The sequence below is a fragment of the Nerophis ophidion genome, linkage group LG02 (assembly GCF_033978795.1).
Source record: "Nerophis ophidion isolate RoL-2023_Sa linkage group LG02, RoL_Noph_v1.0, whole genome shotgun sequence".
Taxonomy (NCBI): Eukaryota; Metazoa; Chordata; class Actinopteri; order Syngnathiformes; family Syngnathidae; genus Nerophis; species Nerophis ophidion.
Window position 1 is genome coordinate 10,564,225 of NC_084612.1, and position 21,248 is coordinate 10,585,472.

Here is a 21,248-nt window from a genome sequence, read left to right on the forward strand (position 1 = left end):
AGCCAGTCAAGTTCCCAAGTGTCTTTGAGCTCTTTGTGTTTTCATCCCACATTAAGGAAGGTCATTTCTAAATAAACCCGACTTGGAATGGACACAAACTTTTAAAACCTGGTTCCAACAAGGACCGTGTGTTTGCAGCCGGTGCAAAGTGAACTTCCTGTGACTGTATATATGTGAGGAGGCATCGGGTCAGCTGGAGGAGCTTCCTGCCATGCGAGGCTGTGCAGACGCCTGCTGTGTGGGTATAACATGGCAAGCAGACTCCATTGTCTGACGAGAGGATGTGCTCCGGTGTTCTCTGGGCTCCGAGCCGGGACACACTGCGTATGACGCACAGAACACACGATCGCTGGCTGGACCTGAAACGGTCAGGGTGGAGTGTTCCACTCTTGCTGAGCTGGGGCCTCATACGGCGATGTGAACTTCTCCATGAACAGGAAGACGTCTATTATTTTTGGACTATTTTGGAAAGGACTGACTATCTAAATGTGCACAATCATTATCTATTTATAGTAGTTGTACTTTTATTTCATGTTTTGCCCAATTCAACACCTTAAAACAGCAAGTCGGTGTGTCCTAATTTAGTCTAATTTAATTGAGTCTGTGACGCCACATACAAAATAAGCTCAAAAGCCTATTCAAAATCCAAAATCTATCATACACATAATACGGATATGTTAATATGTATGAGCATTTAAAAAAAACATGTTGCTTGATTGAAGGGGCGGCATGGCGTAGAGCAATGGTTCCCAAACTTTTGCAGGCTGGCGCCCCCTTGGCTCCCCAGTGAATTCCTAGCGCCCCCCCCCCCACAGACACATATGGAAACAAACACCTCTTTCTTGATATTTGGTATGCTGCAATTTGAAAAGAGAAAGGTTAAACACAAATGTGTTCACAAATAAAACCCAATTTAGTAAACCCATTTATTTTTTAGCAGTTTTAACTGTTTCAGCAACATAGAATGGTAAATAAACATTCCACCAGTAACCTTCATTGTGTCACACTTAATATTAATGGGATGGATGTGCTTGGTGTAGGGACATAAGCTTCTCAACATCAGGCTGGAACTCACTAAGAAGAAGTCGTAGATCCCCTCGGTCAGTAATTTTCAGTCGGTTTCTTTGCTTGGAAAGAAGCAAGGCGACTGCACTGAAGCCCCGTTCTACTAAATATGATGTTGGGAAGGCAATAAAGTACATCTTGACCTTGTTCCACAGCACTTGATAGCAGTCAGAGATTTTTTTTTGTAACCAAAAATCTTGATATGACTTTTTGAGCTTTGGCCTTAGCTCAATGTCATTGTAAAATACAGCATTTTATCGCATTTCATAAATAGGCCTACTTAAAGACAAAAATGACAACATTGAAGGTATGAAAAGCAATTTACCCTCTCACGTATTCATTTTCTTCCATTTACTCACAGAAAATGGTGGCGGACGTGATCTAAGGCACGCCACCCTCGCCACCCACACAATGACACACGCGCGAACACGCATGCACACACACACACATGCACACACAGGTACAAAGTCATATACATTCGTAACAATATATATCAGTGAATGCACCACCCTAACCAGCTCAACACAACACAACACGGCGCGTTCTGGCGAGTCCCCAATTTCATGTTGACTTGAACTCAAGATGATGTTGACCGCCAGAATGCGGTTTTTATTAAAAGATAAAATTCTGAACATTACAAGCTTGAAATTACAAACCTGAGCTTTTGCTTTTGTAGTCTATGCTGTCAGATCTGACTGGGCCAGAGCGGCGTGTGGTAACCGGACCCTGATGCGTCGTCCACTGACTCGTCCTGCTGCACGTGTTGTGTACAAATCGTCAAACAAACGTTCGAACTTCTGACTTCGACTTCGGACTGCCGCCCCCCTACCGCCCCCTTCTTCCTCACCGGCCCCCCAGATCTTTCCACCGCCCCCCTGGTACCGCCCACATTGGGAACCACTGGCGTAGAGGGTAATGCGGCCGTGCCAGAAACCTGAGGGTTGCAAGTTCGCTTCCCACCTATTGACATCCAAATCGCTGCCGTTGTGTCCTTGGGCAGGACTCCCGTCCAAAGGCAAAAGCCAGTAACCCCATTTTGGTCAAAACTGAGCTGATAATAATTTTGGAGTTCCTAGGTGATATGCTTTACATTAGTGTATGCGATATTGTAATTTGTTCCGTAAGTAAGCTGTTACGCGCATGGCAGGACCTAGCAACTACCACATAACCGCGTAGATACAACAGAAAAACCTAGTATCTCAAGGGACCAATTGGAGCTTCTTTGTCAGTCGCCTTATTGTCTTTAATGAGACATTTGCACAAATGGGGGCCGACGGTCAACCTGATTATGTGATATTATGGCAGGAGGGGATATTTGGAAGACTGGCCCAGGACGTTGCAAGCACCTTCGTTAAATGTATTGTTCTTGATTCTTCCCCTTGCATAATCTTTTGGGCAGATAACTGTGGAGGTCAAAATAAAAACTGGACGCTGTACACGGCTCTTGCCCAATGTGCAAACGCAGAATGAGGCCCACCCGAGATTGTAATAAAATATCTTGAGAAAGGGCACACGTTCATGAGAGCAGATTCAATCCATGGCTCAATCGGCAAGAAAATGAAACCTCAAGAAAACATCTATACGTTTGATGACTTTGTAGATCTTTGTAAGACAGCATCAAGATAGATTGGTTTTCCTTTGTTTTCTCAAAATCAGCTAGAACTGAATTACTAGGTTTTCCCTTTGGACGGGAGAGGACACTTCACCCTTGCCCCCGGTGCCGCTCAACCTGGTGACTGAAAAATGAATGAATGATTGGTGGTGGTCAAAGGGGCCGTAGGCGCAAACTGGCATCCACGCTTCCGTCAGTCTACCCCAGGGCAGCTGTGGCTACAGATGTAGCTTACCACCACCAGGTGTGAATGAATGATGAGTTCCAACTTCTCTGTGAGCGCTTTGAGTATCTAACAATAGAAAAGCGGGATATAAATCTAATCCATTATTATTATTATTATTATTTGGTGCGTATTTGGCCCAACATTTCTATGATCACAGATCGCTTTAGCCCCCGGGGCGATAAGAACAAGCTGATAAGGGTTGATGTGTTGAAGTGTGATGTTTTTATTACCTCCTCGCAGAATGTTTGCAGAAACAGCGGAAACGGTGAAGAAGTCCAACACCTTTGACGCCATGTTTGTTCATAACAAGCTCAGGGGAAGTTTCCAACACGCTTTGCAAAAAAGTATCGCTTGATTTGCTCACTCTAACTTACCAAACAGTACTGGAAATCTCAGCTTACTAGAGATTTTGTTTTTTTTATTCTTAGGTTATATGACCTACTTTTCGAATGTTATCATTAGGGCTGCATATTTTTTGGCACCACACGATTTGATTCGATTCTTTTGGGTAACGATTCCATTCAGAATTGATTTTTGATTCAACATTTATTTTACAAATGCTACCCGAAAAAAGACAAATACAACTAACGCAACACGACGAGTTGAGTTTATACCAAATAGTTCTATTTTGGTTTCATCTGACCACATGACATTCTCCCAATCCTCTGCTGTATCTTCCATGTATCCATTTTGGTAGAAAACTCAACTCGTCGTGTTTGGAGGAAGAAGAATACTGAGTTGCATCCCAAGAACACCACACCTACTGTGAAGCATGGGGGTGGAAACATCATGCTTTGGGACTGTTTTTCTGCTAAGGGGACAGAACGATTGATCCGTGTTAAGTAAAGAATGAATGGGGCCATGTATCGTGAGATTTTGAGCCAAAACCTCCTTCCATCAGTGAGAGCTTTGAATGGTTGACCAAATACTTATTTTCCACCATAATTTACAAATCAAATCTTTAAAATTCCTAAAATGTAAATTCCTGAATTTTTTTTACACATTCTGTCTCTCACTGTTGAAGTGTACTTATGATGAAAATTACAGACCTCTGTCATAGTTTTAAGTGGGAGAATATATATATATATATATATATATATATATATATATATATACATATATATTAGGGGTGTGGAAAAAATAGATTCGAATACGAATCGCGATTCTCACGTTGTGCGATTCAGAATCGATTCTTATTTTTTTAAAATTGTTTTTTTATATATTTTTTTATTATTATTATTTTATTCATTTATTTTTTTTATCAATCCAACAAAACAATAAATAGCAATACCATAACAATGCAATCCAATTCCAAAACCAAACCTGACCCAGCAACACTCAGAACTGCAATAAACAGAGCAATTGAAAGGAGACACAAATACGACACAGAACAAACCAAAAGTAGTGAAACAAAAATGAATATTATCAACAACAGTATCAATTTTAGATATAATTTCAGCATAACAGTGATTAAAAATCCCTCATTGCCATTATCATTAGACATTTATAAAAATGAAAAAAAAAAGAACTATAGTGTCACAGTGGCTTACACTTGCATCGCATCTCATAAGCTTGACAACACACTGTGTCCAATGTTTTCACAAAGATAAAATAAGTCGTATTTTTGGTTCGTTTAATAGTTAAAACAAATTTACATTATTGCAATCAGTTGTATCGATCCGTTGTGGTGAAGAAGGAGCTGAGCCGGAAGGCAAAGCTCTCAATTTACCGGTCGATCTACGTTCCCATCCTCACCTATGGTCATGAGCTTTGGGTCATGACCGAAAGGATAAGATCACGGGTACAAGCGGCCGAAATGAGTTTCCTCCGCCGGGTGGCGGGGCTCTCCCTTAGAGATAGGGTGAGAAGCTCTGCCATCCGGGAGGAGCTCAACGTAAAGCCGCTGCTCCTCCACATCGAGAGGAGCCAGATGAGGTGGTTCGGGCATCTGGTCAGGATGCCACCCGAACGCCTCCCTAGGGATGTGTTTAGGGCACGTCCAGCTGGTAGGAGGCCACGGGGAAGACCCAGGACACGTTGGAAAGACTATGTCTCCCGGCTGGCCTGGGAACGCCTCGGGATCCCCCGGGAAGAGCTAGACGAAGTGGCTGGAGATAGGGAAGTCTGGGCTTCCCTGCTTAGGCTGCTGCCCCCGCGACCCGACCTCGGATAAGCGGAAGATGATGGATGGATGGATGGATGGCAATCAGTTGATAAAACATTGTCCTTTACAGTTATGAAAGCTTTTTACAAAAACCTACTACTCTGCTTTCATGTCAGCAGACTGGGGTAGATCCTGCTGAAATCCTATGTATTGAATGAATACAGAATCGTTTTAAATCGGAAAAATATCGTTTTTGAATCGAAAAAATTGATATTTAGTCGAATCGAATCGCGAACCCAAGAATCGATATTGGATCGAATCGTGGGACACCCAAAGATTTGCAGCCCTACTATATATATATATATATATATATATATATATGAGATGAGGTGGTGGGATGTGGGGCCCTTATGGGTCTTGTGTATGGGGGCCCCTGAATTTTCTGCCACGCCCCTGAGGACAGGAGATGGTTTACAGAATAATAGGAAATGGGAAAAACCAAATAGTTGGCGTTGACTTGACGTACTGCCGTGCTATTAACTAAATTTTAATATTTACCCACTGGTGGGGGGGAGTGGCGTTCCCCCATGTGTGAGCATTAACATGGGCCGTCTTCTGTACTCTTCACTCCCCCCCTCTGCGAGTGCACTGTCAGTCATGTCTTTGCCTTTTAAATGTCGCCCCGTTTGACAGTTTTATTGGGAGACGACTGCAGACTGAGAAGGAGTCCGATCACATTAGAATAATCAGAGTGATGTGATTAATCGGAGCGCCATTGTGGGCTAATCACGCGCGGCGATCATCACCGCGGCGGACTTCAAATTAGCGCGGCGCGCAAAGCGAGGCTTTGATCTGGCGAGCATCAAATAGAGCCGGCCGTCAGGTTGTCACTTGCTTAAGGCGCACCTTCGCCTTGACGTCCCGTCGTCGGGGGCTAAAAATAGCCGGCGTGAGACGAAACGTGACAAAACGGAAGCTACGACGGAGTGATCCACTCAGGAAGTGACATCGGTTTTTCCCTTTCAAGTCCACTTTGGCGGAATCACCGCGGAATCATTTATCAACTCCTTTCCTTTTGTCTGCCTTTTAATGCAAAACATCTGGAGGAGATTTAGGTTGCATCTTCTTGTGTCCTCCTTTGTTCCAGAGCAGGACTCTAACGGGATTGGCACGCTTATTATGCCACGCCGGCGTCTCCAGTCCTCAACTAAATGAGACTTCAGAGGCGAGGCCTCGCAGCTAAAACAACAGACAGTAGAAGAAAAAAGAGACATTTAAGGAGCTGTCATGGCGCTTTTACAATGGAGTTTGCGGCCAGCTACAGCGTCATTCCCCTCGCTCGCTCTCCCCCCCCTCTCTCTCCCCCGCTATACAGGACTATTGACATTTTCATTAAAAGGTCAGCCATCTTTTCATGTTTTCACCTAATGCGGTTGGAAAGGTGAGCGAGGGAGCGGGAGGCTGCAGAGATCAAAAAGAGTAAAAAAAGTTAAAAAAAAGATGTGAAATTGATCAGTTGGGTGAGGCGCTTGCACGCCTGGATCTTGAAACGAGCTTTGAAACCGCACAGGATGAAGGATTTGAACGTGACCGTCTTGCATTTTGATTTTGCTCTCATACAACTTGGACCAAATCAACACTTTGTACTGTAATCCAGGGGTGTCAAAGACATTTTAGCTCAGGGGCCGCATGGAGGAAAATCTATTCTCAAGTGGGCGGAGGATGGTAAAATCACAGCATGATAACTTCAAAATAAAGACAACTCCAGGTTGACATCACATGGACAAAGATACGACCTTCTGGAGAAAAGTTCTGTGGTCGGATGAAACAAAAATTGAGCTGTTTGGCCATAATGCCAATGCCATTAAACTACCAAGAGCTAATGCAATGAAATTTCATTCTTATTTGTACTGTAAAGTTCAATTTTGAATGACAATAAAAAGGAAGTCTAAGTCTAAGTCTAAGTCTAACACCCAGCAATATATTTGGAGAAGAAAAGGTGTGTCCTTCAGCCATCAGACAGCCATCAGACAGCCATCAGAACAGCCATCAGACTGTATAATGCATATGTTCCTTGACTGCACTTAAATGTAGAATATATGTAGAATAATTTATATTATTCATATATTGTATGTATATAATATATTATATTATTTATTATTATTATTTTTTATTATAATTGTCTATTGTGAGCGAACTGTGGTGCTGAAATTCCCCCAGGGATCAATAAAGTACTTTCTATACTATTGTATTCTATTAATACCAGGAATAAAAATATATAATTTTTGAATTGTATCATAACCCATGTATCCAGATGTAAATCGTCCATCACAAAAAAAATGTATGCCCTACATAGCTTGACTTGCTTAGCTATGAAACTTCTACATGTTACACTCTTTATTATTTGTATTCCATTATAATACAATTATATTATTATAAGGATCTTGTTCAATTATCCATTCATCCATCCATCTTTTTCCGCTTATCCGAGGTTGGGTCGCGGAGGCAGCTGCATAAGTAGAGAAGCCCAGACTACCCTCTTCCCAGCCACTTAGTCCAGTTCTCTCCCGGGGGATCCCGAGGCGCTCCCAGGCCAGCCGGGAGACATAGTCTTCACAACATGTACTGGGTCTTCCCCGTGGAGGCCTACTGGTCCCTAGGGAGGCGTTCGGGTGGCATCCTGACCAGATGCCCGAACTACCTCATCTGGCTCCTCCTGATGTGGAGGAGCAGTGGCTTTACTTTGAGCTCCTACCGAATGACAGAGCTTCAATCAATCAATGTTTATTTATATAGCCCTTAATCACTAGTGTCTCAAAGGGTTGCACAAGCCACAGCTTCTTACCCTATCTCTAAGGTAGTGGCCCGCCACCCGGCGGAAGAAACTCATTTCGGCCGCTTTTACCCGTGATCTTGTCCTTTCAGTCATAACCCAAAGCTTATGACCATAAGTGAGGATGGGAACGTAGATCGACCGGTAAATTGAGAGCTTTGCCTTTCGGCTCAGCTCCTTCTTCACCACAACGGATCGATACAGTGTCCGCATGACTGAAGACGCTGCCTGTCGATCTTACGATCCACTCTTCCCTCACTCGTGAACAAGACTCCGAGGTACTTGAACTCCTCCACATGGGGCAGGATCTCCTCCCCAACCCGGAGATGGCACTAGCTGAGTTATTGTGTTGATATTGTTGAACTGTGACAAGCACAATCGGCGGCATAAAACCTTAATCGGAACATCCCTACTGTCAAAATGGCGGTGTATTGGTGTACCAAATGTTGTGACCGCCGCGTAGTAAACATTGAAGGTTGTTCGCCTCATTAAAACACACTTGAAAAACAATCCAATGAGCCTCCCGGACTTAATTCAACATTTATATGTAAAATTAATTCTGCAAAAGGATGTGAGGATTCCCCATTACGGAGATAATACTTTGAAATGAACGCCAGAATAAAAGAGGAAGAGGGAGGGAGGAAGGGTGTTTAATTTACTGCGTCGACCCGCGTGAAGTTTCCAGGATGCCCTCGTTTAGCTGTTTAAATGAGGATGTGGAAATTTCTCCCTCTGAAAATGGATTAAAATAATTTGGCTGGAGTAATCATTTAAATGGCAATAAGGAGCATAAAAGTATAAATTAAATAGCTTATTACGGCCTTTTCATTCCCTTGAGGGAATTCTCCACGGCCCCTCCCTCGGTAGACGGGCTAATTTCTTTCCGGAATAAGACGAGTATACGTCGAGTACATGAAAGTCTCCTGTTTTACACAGCGGATCTCATTCTCCATGCTGTCCATATTTCTGTGGGACTATCTGGAGACTGGCGCTAAAGCTCCTTAATCTAACGGCGTTAAGGGGAGTAAGAGAGACCTCGTAACTGCGGCTCAGCGCCAGTAAATCCAGGCCTAATCTTTTTGTTCGCCGTACCTGTCAGGACGCCTTCACGGCCGCGCACGCTGTCAATACGTGGCCGGATGGCTGAGATTCCGTCCGGAAAATGAAGCTGTGCGAAGGAAAGCGTGGAAAGCGGCGGAATGCGGCGTTGGGAGTGACGTCAGCGTTGGTGGAATGGCGGAGGGAAGCAGCTGTGGCGAAGCAACGCCGTTTCTCCCGCTGTCAGCGCGACGATCGGCTTTCACGGATAAGCTCTTATCTGAGCGGACCTCTTGCCACGGTTCACAGAAGCCGGCCCCTTCATTGCCACCATGCCATCTTTTCCAGTCCATGTATCCGTGCCTCCTGTGCGTGTGTCGGAAGGGGGACGCTACGTCGGGATGGGAGGGAAGACGCTCGAGTTTGTTTAGACAGACGCGCAAGCTCATTTCTGGACTTTGTGTCAGTGATGAAAGAGGCCGATGATGTAGAACAGATTCATGGGCCATGTCTTATCAGCCACCCACCCCGCTACGGTTCTCATCCATCATCCGGATTCCCCTTGTCTGTCACACTACTGATGACAGCACCCCAAGCAAGGTGCATTAATCACTGACCTCCCCCCACCCCGCCCGCCCCTTTGGCCTCTTTGGCCAGGTGTCCTCATGCACGCCCTGCAGACATTCATGCATTGTGCACCAAGCCTTCACTCCCAATCCACTTCACCTTTTTGGGCAACTTATGCTGTCCCCGCAGCCTACTTGCCAACCTTGAGACCTCCAAAATCGGGAGATTAGGGGGGATATACAGTGGGGCAAAAAAGTATTTACTCAGCCACCGATTGTGCAAGTTCTCCCACTTAAAATGATGACAGAGGTCTGTAATTTTCATCATAGGTACACTTCAACTGTGGGAGACAGAATGTGAAAACAAATCCAGGAATTCTCATTGTAGGAATTTTAAAGAATTTATTTGTAAATTGAATAAATTTAATTTATTTGTGCGGCGTTTTCAGTAATGCGGACGTTGTATCGATCCGTTGTGGTGAAGAAGGAGCTGAGCCGGAAGGCAAAGCTCTCAATTTACCGGTCGATCTACGTTCCCATCCTCACCTGTGGTCATGAGCTTTGGGTCATGACCGAAAGGATAAAATCACGGGTACAAGCGGCCGAAATGAGTTTCCTCCGCCGGGTGGCGGGTCTCTCCCTTAGAGATAGGGTGAGAAGCTCTGCCATCCGGGAGGAAGTCAAAGTAAAGCCGCTGCTCCTCCATATCGAGAGGAGCCAGATGAGGTGGTTTCGGGCATCTGGTCAGGATGCCACCCGAACGCCTCCCTAGGGATGTGTTTAGGGCACGTCCAGCTGGTAGGAGGCCACGGGGAAGACCCAAGACACGTTGGGAAGACTATGTCTCCCGGCTGGCCTGGGAATACCTCGGGATCCCCCGGGAAGAGCTAGACGAAGTGGCTGGAGATAGGGAAGTCTGGGCTTCCCTGCGTCGGCGGCCCCCGCGACCCGACCTCGGATAAGCGGAAGATGATGGATGGATGGATGGATTATTTGTAAATCATGGTGGAAAATAAGTATTTGGTCAACCATTCAAAGCTCTCACTGATGGAAGGAGGTTTTGGCTCAAAATCTCACAATACATGGCCCCATTCATTCTTTCCTTAACACGGATCAATCGTCCTGTCCCCTTTGCAGAAAAACAGCCCCCAAGCATGATGTTTCCACCCACATGCTTCACAGTAGGTATGGTGTTCTTGGGATGCAACTCAGTATTCTTCTTCCAAAATGGATACATGGATGATACAGCAGAGGATTGGGAGAATGTCATGTGGTCAGATGAAACCAAAATAGAACTTTTTAGTATAAACTCAACTCGTCGTGTTTGGAGGAAGAAGAATACTGAGTTGCATCACCTACTGTGAAGCATGGGGGGGGGGGGGGGGGGGGAACCTCATGCTTTGGGGCTGTTTTTCTGCAAAGGGGACAGGACGATTGATCCGTGTTAAGGAAAGAATGAATGGGGCCATGTATCGTGAGATTTTGAGCCAAAACCTCCTTCCATCAGTGAGAGCTTTGAATGGTTGACCAAATACTTATTTTCCACCATAATTTACAAATAAATTATTTAAAATTTCTACAATGTGAATTCCTGGATTTTTTCTGTCTTTCACAGATGAAGTGTACCTATGATGAAAATTACAGACCTCTGTCATCATTTTAAGTGGGAGAACTTGCACAATCGGTGGCTGACTAAATACTTTTTTGCCCCACTGTATATATATGTATATATATATATATATATATATATATATATATATATATATATATATATATATATATATATATATATACATATATATAAATAATCCATTCATGAATGAGTATATCCGTTCGGCCACCGTGTTCAATGGAAAAGTCTGATCTCCAAAATTTGCAGGCCGTTAAAGTTCAAGTTAAAGTTGAAGTACCAATGATTGTCACACACACACTAGGTGTGGTGAAATGTGTTCTCTGCATTTGACCCATCCCCTTGATCACCCCCTGGGAAGTGAGGGGAGCAGTGGGATGCAGCGGTGCCGCGCCCGGTAATCATATATGGTGATTTAACCCCAATTCCAACCCTTGATGCTGAGTGCCAACCAGGGAGGCAATGGGTCCCATTTTTATAGTCTTTGGTATGACTCGGGGTTTGAACTCAAAACCTACCGATCTCAGGGCGGACACTCAGCATACCCCTTCCCCTCCGAGCTGTCCTGGATGAACTGAAATTATTTTTTTTTCCAATCATTTTGGAACTCGCAAGCATACTTCTTCTTCTTACTCGTCGTCGCCATGTCTCTTCTTCGTTCTTCTGCTTCGTCTCTGGACATTCTTTGGACATTATTATTTGCCGTAGTTTTGAAGCAATGCATGGTGGGAATCCGGATGTTGCGTGTATTAACGTGCCGGCTGGAATAAACACACGCTGAGAAATAGCTACGTGCCTGCCTACTTTATGGGTTATAGATAAACCTATGGATAACGGAGACATATATGATATTCTCCTTTTCGGGTAAGGGAAGTTGCTAAAGGCAGTCCTTTAAGGCACACCACCAATATTGTTGTACGGGTGGAAATCGGGAGAAATACTGGGTACTGGTTGCCCCGGGAGATTTTCGGGAGGGGCACTGACATTTGTGAGTCTCCCGGGAAAATCAGGAGGGTTGGCAAGTATGTCCTGCAGAGATGACAACTTGCTTCTGTGACTCATTTATTGGTGTTAGTTCCTATACCAGGGGTTGGTAACCCGTGGCTCTCGAGCCGCATGTGGCTCTTTAGCGCCGCCCTAGTGGCTCTCTGGAGCTTTTTGAAAAATGTATGAAAAATGGAAAAAGATGAGTGGGATAAATACATTTTTTGTCTTAATATGGTTTCTGTAGGAGGACAAATACAACACAAACCTCCCTAATTGTTATAAAGCACACTGTTTGTATCAAACATGCTTCACTGATTCGAGTATTTGGCGAGCGCTGTTTTGTCCTAGTAATTTTGACGGTCCTTGAACTTACCATAGTTTACATGTACAGTGGGGCAAAAAAGTATTTAGTCAGCCACCGATTGTGCAAGTTCTCCCACTTAAAATGATGACAGAGGTCTGTAATTTTCATCATAGGTACACTTCAACTGTGAGAGACAGAATGTGAAAAAAAAAATCCAGGAATTCACATTGTAGGAATTTTAAAGAACTTATCTGTAAATGATTGTGGAAAAAAAGTATTTGGTCAACAATTCAAAGCTCTCATTGATGGAAGGAGGTTTTGGCTCAAAATCTCACGATACATGGCCCCATTCATTCTTTCCTTAACACGGATCAATCGTCCTGTCCCCTTAGCAGAAAAACAGCCCCAAAGCATGATGCTTCCACCCCCATGCTTCACAGTAGGTATGGTGTTCTTGGGATGCAACTCAGTATTCTTCTTCCTCCAAACGCGACGAGTTGAGTTTATACCAAAATGGATAGATGGATGATACAGTAGAGGATTGGGAGAATGTCATGTGGTCAGATGAAACCAAAATAGAACTTATAAAAACTGAGAACGGCTGAACAAAAATTGGACCGAAAATGAAATCATGTACTGCAGATTACAAACTGGACGTAATGAAATATGCAGCAGAAAACGATAAGAGGAAGCAGCGCATACCTTTGGAGTTGGCAGAGTTGTTTAGAAGCGACATCGAGGAAGAAGATTTCATTGGATTTATCGATTAGTAGTGACAGATTGATTGGTAAACGTATAGCATGTTCTATATGTTATAGTTATTTGAATGACTCTTACCATAATATGTTACGTTAACATACCAGGCACCTTCTCAGTTGGTTATTTATGCGTCATATAACGTACACTTATTCAGCCTGTTGTTCACTATTCTTTATTTATTTTAAATTGCCTTTCAAATGTCTATTCTTGTTGTTGGATTTTATCAAATAAATTTCCCACAAAAATGCGACTTATACTCCAGTACGACTGAGGTGTCCTGATACCTGCTCACTCAGCCAAGACTCTGTGCTAACGTTCAGGTAACGTCAGGTAACTTGTAGGGCTAGTAATTTCTGTGGCGTACCTTTCATATGACTCTAGAGCATGGGTGTCAAACTCTGGCCCGCCTGTGTTATCAATTTAGCATTAGAGCTGGCCCGCCGGTGTTATACAGCGTCGGTGCCGCTGTAACCCCGCATTCACCGCTAATACTCATACTTGCCAACCCTCCTAATTTTCCCGGTAGACCCCCGAAGTTCAGTGCCCCTCCCGAAAATCTCCCGGGGCAACCATTCTCCCGAATTTCTAGTGATTTCCACCTGGACAACTATATTGAAGGCGTGCATTTAAGGCACTGCCTTTAGCGTTCTCTACAACCTGTCGTCACGTCCGCTTTTCCTCCATTCTAACAGCGTGTCACATAAAATTTGTGGCTTTTACACACACACACACACACACATACACACACACACACACACAAGTGAATGCAAGCATACTTGGTCAACAGCCATACAGGTCACACTGAGGGTGGCCGTATAAACAACTGTAACACTGTTACAAATATGCGCCACACTGTGAACCCACACCAAACAAGAATGACAAACACATTTCAGGTGAACATCCGCACCGTAACACAACAGAACAAATACCCAGAACCCGTTGCAGCACTAACTCTTCCAGGAAACTTCCAGCAAACTGACCAATAATTAACGTTTTATTCATGCATTTCTCTTGCTACTTCAAGGCTTGAATGTTTGGCTCATTCATTATTGTTATTTTATTTTCAAATTTATTTTTAGCCTGTGGAAAAAAAAAAATATTTACCTCAGAAGATTGCAAATAGAAAAAAAGGCATTACATTTTTATTTAAATTCTATTTGAGATGCCATTGATGCCATTGTTGCATGTCACTAAAGTTATATAAGCCTTGCTTGTTCAATATTTAATGCAAAACTTGTTTGGGTCCCTATTAAAAGGTTAATTTGTTCAACTTTGGCCCGCGGCTTTGTTCAATTTAAAATTTTGGCCCACTCTGTATTTGAGTTTGACACCCCTGCTCTAGAGAGAGAGAGGCGACTCTCCCATTGAGAAAAGCTGGATTTCCTTTTTGCATACTTAGCAGCAGGCTACACGTGGATTTGATCCACGTTTTATCCAAAGTTTGTATTCGTCATTTTCCTTCCAATGTTCATTAAAACGACAACCTCAGGGCATGATGGACCGATGCACCACTGTCCTCTTTGGGGCGACACAGAGCCTCTGGCATGACAACAACCTAACGTAAGGGCTCGTGCAAAGCCAACAGATCAAGCGTGTAGCTTTAATTTTTAAGGAAACTTATTTTTTTTTCCATGTAGTAATTAGCCAATTGAGTAAGACTGTTGAGAAATATGAACATTTCCAAGCATTTACAAGCACTTTACCCAAAATTCAAGCATTTTTCACACCTTGAAAACATAACATTAAAATCCAAACATTTTCAAGGTTTTTAATCACCCATACAATCCCTGATATCTGTCCTGGTTGCTCAGTACAACATAAAGAACTGAAAAAATGTAAACCTGAAATAAAACAGATTATTCCGTGTGTTTGTCACTGTTTATTGTATTTACGCTTTAATATTGACAGCTTTTAACTTCAAATCATATTGATTTAGTTTAGACTTTAAATCCGACGTTTCAAAGATACAAAGACACACACTAATGTAAAATGTACCTTCGACTAAATGGTGTTTGGTGTATTATTGAATAAACATACGTCCTCTTTCTGCGTTTACCTTCAGTCTTGCCTTCGTTATTGATTTCAAATGGAAAGCGAGTCAGAGGATGAAGGCGGTGGGAAACAGCTTAAGTGGTTCTTTGGTGTCAGCAGGTTAAGCAAAACGTCTCACGGAGGTTTTTTTTTTACAGGCCCTGGATGATGGCGCCTTTGTGCATGAAAAAAACTTAAAACAAATGCCAAGTGTGACACCAAAGGGTAATAGCTGTTCGCGCACACACACACGAGGAGAAAAAAAAAAAAAGTAAGGAGTTGTTTGTCATGCCAGGCTGTGCTCGCCTTCAAAAAGTTGCAGAGGAGAAAGGATTTAGAGTTTGTGAGGTAAAAAAAACGAAAAAACAAACAAAATGGGTCGTTGTGGTATGCAAGTGAATCAATGAGGGCTCTCACTGGGCGGTTTTTAGCAATGCTACGATGCACAAATGTATTGATTTACTGTGTCAGAACCGCAGAGACATCAGTCACAACAACACATGCTAACAACTGACAATGAAGGAAAACAAAGGTTTGCTGTCTAAGGCCCCTTCTACACTAAGCCGGCTAAGGTTATCCAGGGTAAATCCCACCTAACCTCAGGGTTTCCCACACATTCATTTATTTGTGGCGGCCCGCCACGAAAGAATTACGGCCACCACAAATTAAAAAAAATAAATAAATAAATAAATAAATAAATATATATATATATATATATATATATATATATATATATATATATATATATATATATATATATATATATATATATATATATTTAAGAATATTTTTCAATATATTGAGCAAAAAGATCACATTTTTCTTTTTATACCAAGAAAAGTGCACTTGTTATTCGTGAGAATATACTTATTTTAAGGTATTTTTTGGGTCATTGAGGTTAACTGAATTGACGTGTTTTGGAAAGTCTTGACAAACCGAATTTTCTTGTTCTATTGGCAGACAATTTTGTTTAGTTTAAATAAAATACCCCTCATTTTTGTTTGTTTTTTTCTCGTTTTTGAACACTGACTTTTTGCAGCGTATTGCAATTTTGCACATGCATCACTAATTTGGCCCTAGTGTGTGAATGTGAGTGTGAATGTTGTCTGTCTATCTGTGTTGGCCCTGCGATGACGTTGCGACTTGTCCAGGGTGTACACTGCCTTCCACCCGGTTGTAGCTGAGATAGGTGCCAGCGACCCCATAGGGAATAAGCGGTAAAAAATGGAAAAATGGCATATGCATCCACGTTTATGGATGTATGTTTTATTGTCTTTATATCTCCAACATTATGCATTATTCTAACTTATCTTTTTTGTAACACCGTTAATGAATGAACCATAATTTTGTAGTTATTTCCCCATATTTCTACACAATAACCCGACTTAAGTGTTGTACGTGCGTGCGAGTGTTTTAAATTATATTTTTCTCTAAGATTGTATTTCGCCTCTTTGGTTGAGTATTCTTGGGTAGTAGGTTATAGTTTCCTTTGTGTATAATTTGAGCTGTTGGCAAATGCAATGTGTTGTGGAATTTCAGTATTTTTGATGCAATATATGAAGGGTTTGTATGTTCTGTGTATTAGACGTAGACTTCCATTTTATTGTCATTCAAATTTGAACTTTACAGTACAGATAAGAACAACATTTGGTTGCATTAGCTCATGGTAGTGCGGGATAAAAGACCAACAAGGTGCAAAATTAAATAAATAGATTACTGTACAGATCATAATTTGCATTTTTGCATATGCATCCACGTTTATGGATGTATGTTATATAGTCTTTATAAATCTGTGGAGAGGCAGAACCGGCAGTCCGACAGCTAGGCAGGGCACACCGTAGCCCGCAGCAAGATGGCGGCGAGGAGGATTGGCTGGGCAGTCCGACAGCGAGGCAGGGCACGCCGGAGCCTGGCCCAAGATGGCGACGAGGAGGCATGGAGCAGCGAGGCGAGGCGCGCCAGAATCGACCCCGCAAATATTATCTGGTGCGTGGGTCGCCCAGCTGGGCACAATTTAAATCTCCTCTGGCAGTGTATAAAAAGGGCAGCGGACGTAAACGCCGGGGGGAGAGACGGAGAGAGAAGGAGCCAGAAGGAAGCCGATGCTGAGCGCGAGATCAAACGAGCACAAGGAAGACGACGCATTCAGCCGAAAAGCTGGAGCGGAGGAGCGAACAGAAAAACGGGAAGTCTTCAAAGAAAACCGGCAAAAGACTTACTTGTTGCAAAATAAAAGAAGTCTACACTTGCTTGACAGAATGTCATTCCTTGGTGGTCCTGAGAACCCGCACGATAGCCAGAGACTGTCACAATATCCAACATTATGTATTATTCTAACTTATCTTTTTTGTAACACCGTTAATGAATGAACCATACTTTTGTAGTCATTTCCCCATATTTCTACACAATAACTCAGATATTTGCAGAATATGCATGACTGATTTAGCAGCCATTATTGACATTAGGAACTTTTCATGTCTTCTTGGGAGTTTTAACAATGTTTAGCAACGACGACCTGTGAAAATTACTGTTACCGTATATCCTTGAATTGCCGCCGGGGCGCTAATTAATTTAAAACCTCTTCTCACGTTTACCAATGGCATGCGGTAAATGCAAACATGCGCTAATTATATGAAAACCTCTTCTCACTCCGGCGCTTACCAAAGGCATACGGTAAATTTAGGCCTGCGCTTATAAATTTGAGTGTGATGTATGTAAGGATACCATCATGAAAAGCACATTTAATTAAAAAAAAAACGTTATTATGGTCTTACCTTTACTTATAAATGAAGTCCATGCGCAGCTCCTTCTGATCAAAAGCATTGATAACTTGTGTATAGAAGTCTTCCTTATCTTTCTTCAGTTTTAAAAGTCTCTCCGTCTCGATGGAGATCTTCCTTTATTACCTCCTGCTTCGATTGAAAGTCCAGTTTAGAAAACTGTTTTATTTTGGATATGTAATCCTCCATGTTAAAAGTGCAAGCGAGAGGAAAAAATAAACGATCGCTGCTCACTCTTGCTGCTTGTTGTCACTTCTTCTACAGCCGAGTTGTCGCAAGAAGGATCCTCTACCACCAGGAGGCGGGAGTCATTTAATGACTCATATTTGACACACGCAGCTACGGTATGATAATAAAACATAGCTGCTTACTTTTCTTTTTAGCATATTCAATAGCTTGGCTTCATGGTGGAAGAGGGGTTAGTGCGTCTGCCTTAAAATACGAAGTTCCTGCAGTCCTGGGTTCAAATCCAGTCTCGGGATCTTTCTGTGTGGAGTTTGTATGTTCTCCCCGTGAATGCGTGGGTTCCCTCCGGGTACTCCGGCTTCCTCCCACTTCCAAAGACATGCACCTGGGGATAGGTTGATTGGCAACACTAAATTGGCCCTAGTGTGTGAATGTGAGTGTGAATGTTGTCTGTCTATCTGTGTTGGCCCTGCGACGAGGTGGCGACTTGTCCAGGGTGTACCCCGGTTTCCGCCCGATTGTAGCTGAGATAGGCGCCAGCGCCCCCGCAACCCCAAAAGGGAATAAGCGATAGAAAATGGATGGATGGAATAGCTTGGACCTTAAATCCTACTGAATAGCTCTTAATCTTCTTCCCTATATGCGATTTCAAATTATTGAAATCAGCCTCCTCCATTTTGAAAATGATGACCGGTGAAGTGTCACTCGTGACGTGACGAGTTTGACCCGGTGGAAATTCTAGGCATGAGCTAATTATTTTGCGAAACGAGTTTGACCCGGCGGAAATTCTAGACATGCGCTAATAAAAATAATATTTAGCGAAACGAGTTTGACCCGGCAGTAATTCTAGGCAGGCGCATACTATATACCCGGCGGCAATTCAAGGAAATACGATATATTGCATATCATTTCGAGCTGTGGGGGTGGGGGGTGTTGGGGCTTTAACTGTCTGGGAATGAGGTCGGGAGGTGAAAGTTCAGTGACATGGAGTATACATGCAGTAAAATGATAGGACGTGTGTGGGACGCTCACATCCAAAGTCAAAGTCATTACTAAGGTGGAACCCCTTTGAGGGAACAGATGTTGACAGGCGGACGACAAGTTCACCCCGGGGTGACGCCAGGCAAACCACTTGAGGGGGCCGTTTGGGCTCACAGCCGGACGTAAGACGACATTCAGCCGAGGCTGCGCCGTGATGAGATGGGGGGGGGGAACGCGCTCGACTCGATATTTCCCTTCGCGTCACCTTGCTGTTGTCCTTGGCCTCTGAACTGTTAATAAGGCCATTTGTTCAAACGACAGCCTGTGCCATTCCTCAAAGTAGGAATCTCCACTCGCCAGAGATCACTCTGACTGCTGTGACAGCTCCACTTTAGCATATTCATGACGAGTGCCGTCTCATTTCGCAGGTGTATTAAAAACACCCCTTCACTCGAATACGGGGGCCCATTGCAGTGGTCGGACGCCATGCATGACAATCTACGGGGGCGGGGTGTATGTAGAAATATATACGCACGCGTCGGAGGCCGGGTCAAGAACCTAATTTCGCAGTGACGGGGGGGTGGAGGGGGGGGGGGGCGGGGGGTTTGTTAGGAGGGGTGTTTGTCAATCCAGCGTGGGCACAGGGCGGCACCCAAGTTGGCCATGCCGAACGCCGCGTATTTATGGCGCACTGTTGTGAATACATTACCCCTGTCACGATGAAATAAGCGACATACTTACACGCGGCGAGGGGCTGGGTTAAAAGGGGAGGGGCGAGCCGTGGGGGAGATAAGACGGTAAAGGTAATTAATACATTCATCTTTTTTATGATGTCCTATTTTCAGAGGATGTGATCACGATGTAATTTAGAAATAAGGAGGAGACCGCCGGTGGGCAAAAAAAAAAAACGGGGGCTCGGTGTAATTTACGGCGGCGCTGGACCCACCTGGCACAGACTGATACCCCCGCCACCCCCTCAAAGATCCTGGGCTTTGCTTGCACTCCCACTGATAACACCTTAAAGGACCCACGGCGTCCAAATTTCACCAACAAGTCCTTTATATGTACGTTTTTGCGCCTGGAAATGAATTTGGCAGTCATTTCCCTTAATATCAATTAGTTTTTGAGCAATGGGTGTATAATTGACTGTATTTAGAGCGCCCCCTTTCCATCGCCAGACTCGGTATTTGACGTCATCCACAGAACTTGAGCTCGTTTCTGTGTGAGGAAAAAACTAAATGTGTTCCTCAGCTGTGGTCCAATGCAATACACTTTTTCACCACTTGTGGCAGTAATGCAAATCTCAAACAAACAGAAGAAATATGGAGTTCAAGTCATTAAAAAGCTTCTTAAGCGCAAAAATATAAATTAAAGTGGTCAAACTGTATTTTCCACTGTACTTAAATTTTATTGAAAGTTTAGTTGAGAAATATATTCATTATTGTCAGACCTGGACATGGATTGTGTGTTCCTTCGACGCAGAGGATTACAGGACGAGCCAGGCGTGAATTAAGGTACATGTTTGTTTTTATTTACACTCAAAATACAAAAAAAAAGGAAAAACAAAAAGCGCGCTCGATGGCGGATACTAATTTATACTAAAACTTAGAACAAAAACAGCACAATGGCAATACTATCTACAAACAAACAAAAGATACCATCAAAGGCATAAATACAAACAAAAACTTACTTGGCGTGGATGAATCGAAAAGCATGGCATGAAGTACGAAAGGCAATGAAAGCAAAGTTCCCAGACTGATGAACAGAAAGAAAATGACTTAAATACTGGCTGTGATAATCAGGAACAGGTGCGGGACTGAGGGCAGGGGCGTAACAAGGTGGGAACTAATGCGTTGACATGGTAACAAAAGCAAACCAGGAAGTGCAAAATGGAACAAGAGTCCAGAAAACAAAACAAAACATGATCAAACATAAAACCTGATTTACAGGCGTGACAATTATTGGTTTAGTTGATTTATATTAGTACAACATAATTGTATGGATTTATTTTGGTCAGTTATTAGTACCTTCTTATGGAGGATTTTGGTTAGCACTTATTTTTCTAATCGGCCTGACGTAAGCTGAGCGTGTATGTGTTAGCTATGTTATGATCCGTTGCCCGGATCCGTTGCCCCAAGCCAGTTTT